General features: G+C 42.4%; 1 long non-coding RNA gene across 1 annotated transcript; it reads left to right on the top strand.

Annotated features, from left to right (window-relative positions):
- The first annotated feature begins 951 nt into the window (after positions 1-951).
- Positions 952-4,043, top strand: LOC123328890. The gene is made up of 2 exons (XR_006543889.1): positions 952-1,118; positions 3,818-4,043. It is a non-coding gene; the product is annotated as an uncharacterized LOC123328890 (long non-coding RNA).
- Positions 4,044-11,455: the final 7,412 nt, after the last annotated feature.

The following is an 11,455-nucleotide window of genomic DNA, read 5'->3' as shown; positions in this document are numbered from 1 at the left end:
CCTAGGCAAGCAATTTTCTTTCAATTAGCTTAAGCTGAAGTCACTAGCATCAGATCATCCCCAAGTTTACTGATTGAGGGACAATAGAATCACATAGTCATGCTAGCTGCAAAGTTGACTGGGAAATTCAGTCTCTAACTAGGCAGTTAGGTGACCAGTTAATAAGAAAGGAAGAAGAGATTTTTAGAAGAAAAACTAAGATTCTGCCACACTGTAGTTGAGATAAACACTAGCTGGTAATCACTACCTGGGCATGACTCCATTTACTAATGAACGGCCAGTTTAGGCTGACCAAATCCTTCCAAGAAAAATATTGAGTTCCTGTCAGTGTGATACTCAAGTACTCCAATTACGAAGCAAGGAATTTCTCAGAACAGCTCTGATTATCTGTCTGGGCTGAGGATCAGTGCTGAAAGTCTGAGCTTTAAGGGTCAGTAAACAATTCATAGTCTATTTCCTTTTAGGCTTGTTTCTTATTGTCCTTTAGTTTCCTTAGCTAATTTTTTTATTTTTTAATGTCTCAAGGTGGGAGGAAAATTGGCAAATCTAGAATTTCAACAATTTCAGCAACCTATCACACTATGGGGACCAGCTCCTGGGGTATGGTAAAAAATAAAATAAAAATAATAGTGATAAAGTCCCTCAGATAGGAAACCAACTGTCCTGTAAATATTTTTAATTTTTGGTTTATTATAATGTTTTGACATCTTTAGAAAACCTTTCTGGCTGGGGACAGACTGTCTACCTGGGCTAGCGAATTTGTAGAGACATGAAAAAGGACCCAGTCAGGAACATGCCCTTGTTATGCAAACTAACCGGTCCAGAGCTCTACTTCCTCTATTGGGCCCACAGGCCCCAGGAGGCAATATTCCTCTGCCTTCGTCATCCCTGAGCCAAGTTCCAGGCTTCTAGGGACCACCTCAAGAGCCCAAAGCCTTCAGAACTTACTCAAAGTAGCCAATCCTAAACTGTTGACCCTGCTCTGTGTTGCTTTTGCCAAGGAAACGCCAATAAAGTCTCTGGGCTAAAGTTTCCCCTCCCTCTTGCCTTCTGCCTCCTGGCCACCCTGATGATTTTCCCATGTAGCCTTGCGTGGCGTGCTGTGCTCTTATGGACCTGTGAGTATAACAAACTTTATTTTTTCCTGAGCCTTTCTGCTGTCACCTTTTCTGGCCACACCTAACTGGCCATTTCATAAAAGAATACAAAACAGCAGGCTAGAGGGGTTTACACAACCCATGCAGAGCCCCCAAAACAGTCTGCTGGTCTGCCTGCCTTGCATTTCACTTCATCCCTCCCTAAGGACTGCTGTCACTTGTCCCAGGATTTTCGGTTCTGCTCCTTTCCTTAGAATTATTCCCATGCAAGGGCGACACTCCCCTTTGCAAAGCCAAGGTCACGACCAAGTCTGCAGAGGAGGTGGAGTCCATGTGGAACAATTCAGGGGATGAAATCCCCAAAATCACTTCTCTGACCACCTGCAGCAGGGATTTCACCATCTCGGAATTACTGGGGATTTGAAACTCTCTGAGGTCTTTAAGAGATCCTTCTTAAAGTGAAAATACCTCAGGAGAGGAAAATATCACAAGTTAATTATCCTTAGACCTGGTCATTGGGACCACCTGGAGAGTCCCCGCTGCCCCCCCCCCCCGCCCCCACCTACTAAGTAAGAAGCTCTGGAGTAAGACCTAGACTTTTATATTTTATTTTCAACTTTCCAGATAATTCTATGCCCAGGTTTTGGAACCAGGGACTTATGCCATCCTCAGTTAATAATTCTGAGGATTCATCAACACCTGAGAGATGTTTTCAGAAATGATAGTCTGGGAAAGGAAAGAGCGAGAATGGGAAGGCTCTGGAATTCCATGGAAAGGCTTGAGAAACTAGCATGGCTCCTTCTCAGTCTCATGTTTAGCCTTGACTCAAAATGGCTATTTGCAAAACAAGACCCCTCTTTAGCAATTTTAGATCAGACACCTTATGGAAATGTCTGATCCCATTCTATTTGTGTAGCTCCAGCTTCTCGGGTTGGAGAAGGCAATGGCACCCCACTCCAGCACTCTTGCCTGGAAAATCCCATGGATGGAGGAGCCTGGTGGGCCGCAGTCCATGGGGTCGCTAAGAGTCGGACATGACTGAGCGAATTCACTTTCACTTTTCACTTTTCATGCAATGGAGAAGGAAATGGCAACCCACTCCAGTGTTCTTGCCTGGAGAATCCCAGGGATGGGGGAGCCTGGTGGGCTGCCGTCTATGGGGTCGCACAAAGTTGGACACGACTGAAGTGACTTAGCAGCAGCAGCTCTCGGGTGGCTCAGTGGTAAGGAATCTGCCTGTAATGTAGGAGGTACAGAAGACATGGGTTTCTTCCCTGAGCTGGGAAGATCCCCTGGAAAAGGACATAGAAACCCACTCCAGTATCCTTGCATGGAAAATTCCATGGAGAAAGGAGCCTGGCAGACTACAGTCCATGGGTTCACAAAAGAGTCAGACACGACTTAACAATTAAACCACCACAATTCTGTTTATAATTGCCAGGAAATATTAAGCAGCATTTTATTTTTATCTTTTTGTTTTCCCCTCATTTGTAAGATCAAATAGAGTAAGGGTGTTGGAGTTGGAATAATCTCCCAAATACCGGGAGGAATCCTTAAAAGGTTTAAATGACTCCATCCTCACTTGCAGCCAGGTCTACAGAACTTCTAGGAAAGGCGTTGGTTCCCTTTCCTGAGACTGAAAGAGAAAGACAAGCCACAGGATCCTGCAGTTTCCTCTGTCTGTGTGTATTAGAATCTTCAGATCAGGGGCCTGTTCCTTACTTCTGACTTCATCTTTTCTGCTTGATAGTCAAGTCTATTTTCTCTTGTTTTCTACCTTCTGGAGAAATGGAGAACAGCTGTTGGGGGACCGCCTGATCCCTGAAGGCTGAAGAATTCCCCCATTAACATTCTTTTTTTCAGACTAACTCTGATTTCCATAACCTTTCTTAGGGTCTCATTTCTTATTCCTGTATTTTTATAGCTCTCTTTTGGATGTAGTTTCTTATAACAAGAAATGAATCAATGCCAAATATAACCAGAGAGTTCTTTCCCGTATTTTCTGAGACGTTCTCCAATTAATATGGTCATCCCCATTTTTAAAACAACAGCTTTGCTGGCTATTGCTAATTTAGATTCAATTTGTGGTCCACATGTTCTTGGCTTATTGGGGAAAGCTGCTTGGTGTAAAGAAAATAGCTCCAGGCTAGAAATGCAGGGGCTTATGTTTTAGACGAATTTTGTCACAATTAAACTGTATATCTCCTTTTTTACTTTTTAAAATGCATTTTTTTGGCAACTGGAGAGGGCCCGTTCGCAGGCACCAAGGACCTACCACAGCCAAAAGTAAAAATAAAATCCAAAATAAAATACCTAAGTATTTGAAATCCATTCTTAACATACTTTTCTTTTTTAACTTAGTGCATTTGCTCTGTAATATAATTACTAATAAACTTGGGTTTGTGTCTAGCTTCTTAAAAAATGCATTTTGACAGCTTGTTACATCTACAAAGTAAATCAGATGAACTGGTTGACCTTTAAATTCACTCCCACTATAAATCCTTATTCCTACTTCTTAAAATTTTGATTCATTTCAGATTTTTCAGTGAAGTGATCTAGGCACCCACAGCACTTTATTTGTACATTTCTTAGAGCTGTATCACTTTCTGCCTATAATATAATCTCTTTTTTAAAGACTTTTTAAAAATGTGGATCATGTTTTAAAGCCTTTATTGAATTTGTCACAATATTGTTTTATGTTTTGGCTTTTTGACCATGAGGCACGTGGGATCTTAGCTCTGGGACCAGGAATCAAGCCTGCACCCCCTTCACTGGAAGACAGGGACTGCTCCTGACTGCCACAGAAGTCCCTGGAATATAATCTTTGTGTTGTACAATGCATGCCACAGCTTTCCTGCTAGACCAAAAACTCCTTAAAGGCAGAGCCCAGGTAACTCCATGACTGGCTTGAGCACAGTGCTTGACAATAAACATTTGTTGAATGAGTCTGTGTGTGAATGTTTAATGTTCCTCTGGCAAGTCAAAAGTAACAATTTGGGGACCAGGCAAATTTGTCCTCTGTGCCCCTGTAGCTTTATTTCTGGATCCCTGTCCCTCCCCTGTGGTGAGAAGCATCCACCGTTTGTACTGGCCTCTTGTGGGTAGTTTACTGCATGTTCCTGCATCAATGACAGGACTGATAACTGTGGATAAACAAGATCGTTTTCCCCAGGAGGGACTCTGAGACTTCTAGGACTTTCAGTCAAAGAGAACAAAGACGCCACAGTGCTGGTCAGAAAGAAAGAAAGCCTAGGTTAGGAAATCAGAGAAAAGTGTGAGTTGAAAAAGAAGTATTTGAAGTAGAAGGAGAACAGATCCCCTGAGCAACCCAAAACAAAGAGATTAAACTCTTCCCAAAGGTTGCAGGCAGAAGCATGGTATTAGGGGACTTCCCTGGTGCTCCGTTGGCTAAGACTCTGCAAAACCCAGTGCATCGGGCCCAGGTTCAATCCCTGGTCAGGACACTAGATCATGCATGCTGCAACTAGAGTTCACACAGCACAACTAAAATCTGGCACAGCCAAATGAAAGAAAAAAGATATTTGGACTCAGGGAAATTGGGGAGAATGGTCTCAAAAGCTAGACACTTACCGGCTCTGGGAAACCATGATTTCCTCACTTGTAAATACTTTGAACTTCTGTTGACTCACTGGCTGGAGACAGCCTGTATTACAGCAGACCAGAGACCAGAAGGGCATGGAGTGAGTATTGTCATGATGACAACTTACAAATTGGATTTGGGGGTTGGGGTGAGAGATTGGAGGGCTTCCAGGCTGAAAGCGCAACATGGCGGCCCCCAGCGCTCTGGGGAACACACTGATAATGAGCTGTCTGCTGCTTCTGCCTCCATCCCAGGAGGTCAGCAGTAGGCCCAGCTAACTGCTGCTGACCATTCTTTATGCTCTTTTCTTGGAAGACATTGGGTAGGCCTAATAAAAGAGAGATTGCAATTTATTTTTAATCTTTCTTAGGTCTTTGACTCAGTGGGACAGAATTCAATGTGGGTGAGAGTACCAGAATTCAACAGAGACACCACAGATACTGACGTTCACACAGAGGTTGCCGCCCAGTACCTTCTATAAGCCAGAGATTCAGGGGTGACCTGGCCAAACCAATAAAATTTTGTGTGTAAACCAGCGCTTCGTGACAACCTAGAGGGGTAGGATGGGGAGGGAGGTGGGAGGGAGGTTTAAGAGAGAGGGGACAAGTACATACCGATGATGATTTGTGTTGATGTATGGCAGAAACCATCACAATATTGTAAAGTGATTATCCTCCAATTAAAAATAAAATTTAAAAAAATTTGTGTGTAGAGTGAAGATACGTTCTGAGCACCAGTCACACTCCACTCCCCATCCCCCTTGTTTTCAGCTCATACTGAAACAATTTGATGCTGCTTCTAATGAGCTTGAGGCCAAGGACTCTAAAGAACAGTACAGGAAGCACCTTCTTATCTGAAGATGATACAATTTTATTAACACATGCTAGAAATGGCCTTCCAAGAAAATTGTCCTTGTCATTTGGTAACTTCCAGAAAGAACGGTCACAAATGAACTGTCCTAAGATCAAGGGCATCATTTCTAGCAATCAACTCCTAGCTTCCTCCAGATGTATTAGCTAGTTACAGAGTCAATGAAGCATCTTGTTCTAAGTATGGTCTCTGGGGTTACTCTACCAGAGTTTGAAACCTGGTTCTACCTCATAGTCATTGGATGACATTTATTTAATAGCTCTTGGCCTCAGTTTGTTCATCTGTAAATTGGGAATATAATAATAATGATTCATATCTCATAAGGTTGTTGTCAAGATTGAAGGTATTTACACATAAATTGTTTAAAACAGTGCTCAAGAAATATTGCTCAGTTGCTTCAGTTGTGTCTGACTCTGCAACCCCATGGACCATACCCTACCAGGCTCCTCTGTCCATGAGCTTTTCCTGGCAAGAATACTGAAGTGGGTTGCCATTTCCTTCTCCAGGGGATCTACCCAACCCAGAGATTGAGACTGAGTCTCCTGCATCTCCTGCACTGCAGATGGATTCTTAACTTCTGAGCCACCAGGGAAGCCCCAAGAAATATTAACTATCTATATATGGACCACGTCCCGTCTACCAGATGATATCATCTGTTAACACACAGTTGCTTACTTCTCAAGAAACTAAAAAAGCCCAGTGACTCAAAGCAAAGGATTCTGTAGGTTTTATTACTGTGTAGCTTTTGTTGGCAATTTTGGTTGTTGCTGTTGTGTGGTTCAGATGTTTAACAGTCTACTTGGTTATGTCTACTTTAAAATAATTCTCAAATTAGAATTATTGCAGCAGTGCTCAATGGTGTAAAACTTGGGACTCTCTCTCATCTATATGCCCGTGAGGTAGTGAACATTCAAAATAACATCCCAAGGACACTCTTGGCCCAGCCCTCTCTTGGTTCAACTCAAAGCAACAGTGGAGGTGTTTTTTAGTTAGGTATGGTCCTTGTCTGCTTCCTAAATGTTTGTAACAGTATATCAGTGCTACCTCCAGATTGACTGATTTTTAAAACGTATGGTTTTGTATTAGACTTGTAACGTTGGAGGGCTGCATTCCAGATATTCATCGGAGGGTATGATTTCTAGCATATTGCTACAAGTTATGAAGATACCAAAAGCCTTGCTGAGAAAAATAATATTCATGGAGGATTGTGTGTCTTTCCATTCTCTTAGGTCAGTGGTTTCCCAGATTTTTATATTTCACAGGCTAGTTTAAAAAAAAAATTTTTTTTAATGCTGTTTACTGACATAGGTTGCTAACTTATTTTTACCAAGTAAGGATATAACAAAAGGACTGTCTTTTTTTTTTTTTTTTTTTTTCGTTTAAGGACAGTATTTTAAACTGAAGTCTTATGGGAAGTTAGTGTTATGGAAAATTCACTAGTGACTGCACTGTTTTTTTAATTTTCATCATGAACCCATGGAACTTTCATCACTGCCTACCAGACTGGCATTTGAGAAGAGCTAGATAATTTATAACTTATCCCTGGATGAAACCAGATCACTAGTGACTTTACACCTGGGATGTATCATGGCAGGTACCTGAAAAGTACTTCTACTGAATTGCACTTTGATATAATCCTCTTGGCTAAGTGAAGAGTATGATCAAAAGGGGTCCTTTGAAGTGAGTCACTTCCTTTAGTCCAAAGATGTTGCAAAGACATAATTATTTACATTATCCAGAGTTTTCTCTTGGAAGACCTACTGAAGAAATCTCACTCTGGCCTTAATGACCAAAGGACTTGGACTTATCTAAGCAACAGTTTAACTCTTTATCTTTTATGTTATATGACTCCCTTTAGCCCCCTTCACACATTCTCCTAGAAGTTTTTAACTCAATTGTATAACACACCTCTGGAAGCACATAGCTTTCAGGAAATCTAATTTGCACATTTCCCTTGCTCCCGGTTCCATCTTCTACCATCATTTTCCCTTTGCCTCACTTTTTTTCAATCCCTCTGGCCTTGCTGTATTACTTATTTCTTTGAAAGCCATCTTAAATCCTTTCCAGAGCTAGTCGGGATGTACTTAAGTACATAAATTAGTGAACAGAGGCCCACCTGTGTCCTAGATAGGGCTTCATGAGGACTTCTAGCTGCCAGAGGACCACATTTAGAACTTGTCTGCACAGATTTCTCAGGGGTGATTGGACAAAAAATCTGCACATATAGCCCATTAAGATGCTGACAGCTGATACTAGCCTGATTGCTGTCCTGCTCCATATTTTAACAGGAGCTATCAAAGCCTTAGGGGCTTCCCTGGTGGCACAGTGGTAAAGAATTAGCCTGCCAATGCAAGAAATGCAGGTTCAATCCCTGGGCTGGGAAGATCCCCTGGAGGAGGAAATCTCCAAAATCCCCTAGAGAGGCAACCCACTCAAGTATTCTTGCCTGGGAAATCTCATGGACAGAGGAGTCTGGTGGGCTACAGTCCACAGGGTTGTAAAGAGTCAGACACGAATTAGCACCTGAGTATGCAGATGGGGAAACAGTGGAAACAGTGTCAGACTTTATTTTTCTGGGCTCCAAAATCACTGCAGATGGTGACTTCAGCCATGAAATTAAAAGACACTTACTCCTTGGAAGGAAAGTTATGACCAACCTAGATAGCATATTCAAAAGCAGAGACATTACTTTGCCAACAAAGGTTCGTCTAGTCAAGGCTATGGTTTTCCCTGTGGTCACGTATGGATGTGAGAGTTGGACTGTGAAGAAGGCTGAGCGCCGAAGAATTGATGCTTTTGAACTGTGGTGTTGGAGAAGACTCTTGAGAGTCCCTTGGACTGCAAGGAGATCCAACCAGTCCATTCTGAAGGAGATCAGCCCTAGGATTTCTTTGGAAGGAATGATGCTAAAGCTGAAACTCTAGTACTTTGGCCACCTCATGCGAAGAGTTGACTCATTGGAAAAGACTCTGATGCTGGGAGGGATCGGGGGCAGAAGAAGAAGCGGATGACAGAGAATGAGATGGCTGGATGGCATCACTGACTCGATGGACGTGAGCCTGAGTGAACTCTGGGAGTTGGTGATGGTCAGGGAGGCCTGGCGTGCTGCGATTCATGGGGTCGCAAAGAGTCGGACACGACTGAGTGACTGATCTGATCTGATCTGATCTGATGCATGCAAGCATCAAGGCCTCACCTTATGTAAATGAGGTAGGAGTTTCAAGTGCTGTAGAAAAGCCAATAGAAAGATGCTTGGGGGAAAACGACCCTTAAATTAGTCTTTGTCCAATCACAGATCTCAGTCTATTACAGGGTTATAATGACACCACCCTTATGGCAGAAAGTGAAGAGGAACTAAAAAGCCTCTTGATGAAGGTGAAAGAGGAGAGTGAAAAAGTTGGCTTAAAATTCAACATTCAGAAAACAAAGATCGTGGCATCTGGTCCCATTACTTCATGGGAAATAGATGGGGAAACAGTGGAAACAGTGTCAGACTTTATTTTTTGGGGCTCTAAAATCACTGCAGATGGTGACTGCAGCCATGAAATTAGAAGATGCTTACTCCTTGGAAGAAAAGTTATGACCAATTTGCCAACAAAGGTCTGTCTAGTCAAGGCTATGGTTTTTCCAGTGATCATGTATGGATGTGAGAGTTGGACTGTGAAGAAAGCTGAGAATCAAAGAATTGATGCTTTTGAACTGTGGTGTTGGAGAAGACTCTTGAGAGTCCCTTGGACTGCAAGGAGATCCAACCAGTCCATTCTGAAGGAGATCAGCCCTGGGATTTCTTTGGAAGGAATAATGCTAAAGCTGAAACTCCAGTACTTTGGCCACCTCATGCAAAGAGTTGACTCATTGGAAAAGACTCTGATGCTGGGAGGGATTGGGGGCAGGAGGAGAAGGGGATGACAGAGGATGAGATGGCTGGATGGCATGACTGACTCGATGGACGTGAGTCTGAGTGAACTCTGGGAGTTGGTGATGGTCAGGGAGGCCTGGCGTGCTGCGATTCATGGGGTCGCAAAGAGTCAGACATGACTGAGTGACTGAACTGAACTGAACTGAAAGTTAGAGTTATGACTAACTTTTTTATTGGGATGAACTTTTTGGTCAACCCAATTTTTTAAAAAAATATTTAAGTTCTATGGAAAATTAGCTTTATGGAATATAAATAGAACCAACCAACAGAGTGTATGTGTATGTATATGCATATACATTTGGAGAGAGAGAGAAATCAAGGAGCAGGGGAAGAGGGAGTCAGAGAGAGAGAGAGAAAGAGAAGGGGAGAGATTATTTTAAGGAATTGGCTCACAAGATTGTAAAGGCTTGGTAAGACCAAAAGTTGCAGAACAGGCTAGCAGGCTGGAGACTCAGAGAAGAACTGATGCTGCAGTTTGAGTCTAAAGGCAGAATTTTCTCTTCCTCAGGGAAAGTCATTCTTCACTTAAGACTTTCAACTGATTAGATGAGGCTCACCCACATTGCAGGGAGCAATCTGCTTTACTCCAAGCAGATTTAAATGTTAAATGTCCACTGATTTAAATGTTAATGTCCTCCATAGAACATCTTCACAGAAATACCTAACATACTGTTTAACCAAATATCTGGACATGTGGCCCGGCCAAGTTAACATGTAAAATCAACGATCACATGCACCTTAGTTTAGATTCACACAGATGAAGGAAAATAGTAGGTTTTGCCTAAACTACACAAGTTACTGTGGCGATAAAGACCAGATTCTAAAAGGCCGAGCCAGTGGTGTGATGGAGCCAGCTCCTATTGGCTCTTGACTTCTGACTGTGCCAGCAATTAAGCGACGTCAAGTCAATGACGTCACTCTGGTAGCATGGAATCATCCATGGGCAAGGGACTCTATAAACTGGGAGGAGAGCAGGGAGGTGGGGATCAGGGAGCCAAACAGCTGACCTACCATCATGCCATTGGATGTGTCAGCTTTTTAATATGTGTTAATAAGTCTGCTATTTGGCATAACACGCATGCTAACAAGTCCAACAATGGGGTATTTATAATTCTAACAATAAAAATAAAGTCCAAATAGTTTCAAAACATCCATTGGTTTCTCTTAGTCACACTTTCAAACTGGCAGAACAAACAGTAACTAATACCGTCAGCTGATAGGGGCTCATTATGCTAACTGTTGGGATACCTTATATGAATTGATCCATATGGAGACAGCACATTGACTATCATTCCGTTTGCTTAAAAAACAATTGTTGCATTCCTATAGGAACACAACTGGCAAAATCCAACCTATGGGGAAGTGTATAGGACCACACAATCAGTGTTTTCAACAGATCTACTGAGAGAGAAACTTAAAGATTAGAGCAGCACTTCCAAACTTTATATCAGAATCACCTAGAAGGCAGCTTGCAGTGTCCCACCTTCATAGTTTCTGACTCAGTAGGTCTTGGCTACTAATGCCAGAGAAATTGCATTTCTAAGAAGATCCTAGCTGGTACTAATGATGCTTGTCTGAGACCCACACTTTGAGAACCACTGGATTAGTGACTCAGGAGACCAATTTACAGATTACAATATATGGACCTTGCATGCATGCATGCTAGGTCACTTCAGGTATCCGACTCTTTGCAACCCTATGGACAGGCTCCTCTGTCCATGGAATTCTCCAGGCAAGAATACTGGAGTGGTTGCCAGGCCCTCCTCCAGGGGATAATCCAGACCCAGGGATCGAACCCGTGTCTCTTATGTCTCCTGCATTGGTAGGTGGGTTCTTTACCACTAGCACCAGTATGGACCCTAAACAAGTTGTGGAAAAATTTAGATAATTGGGAAAATATGACTAGTGACTATTTGCTAACATTAATCAATTGTTCTCTTCTTTAGGCATGATAATTATATTCTGATC

This window comes from Bubalus bubalis, chromosome 13 (assembly GCF_019923935.1).
Source record: "Bubalus bubalis isolate 160015118507 breed Murrah chromosome 13, NDDB_SH_1, whole genome shotgun sequence".
NCBI lineage: Eukaryota > Metazoa > Chordata > Mammalia > Artiodactyla > Bovidae > Bubalus > Bubalus bubalis.
Note: the sequence above shows the minus strand (reverse complement) of the source record. Positions and strands in the feature narration are given on the sequence as shown.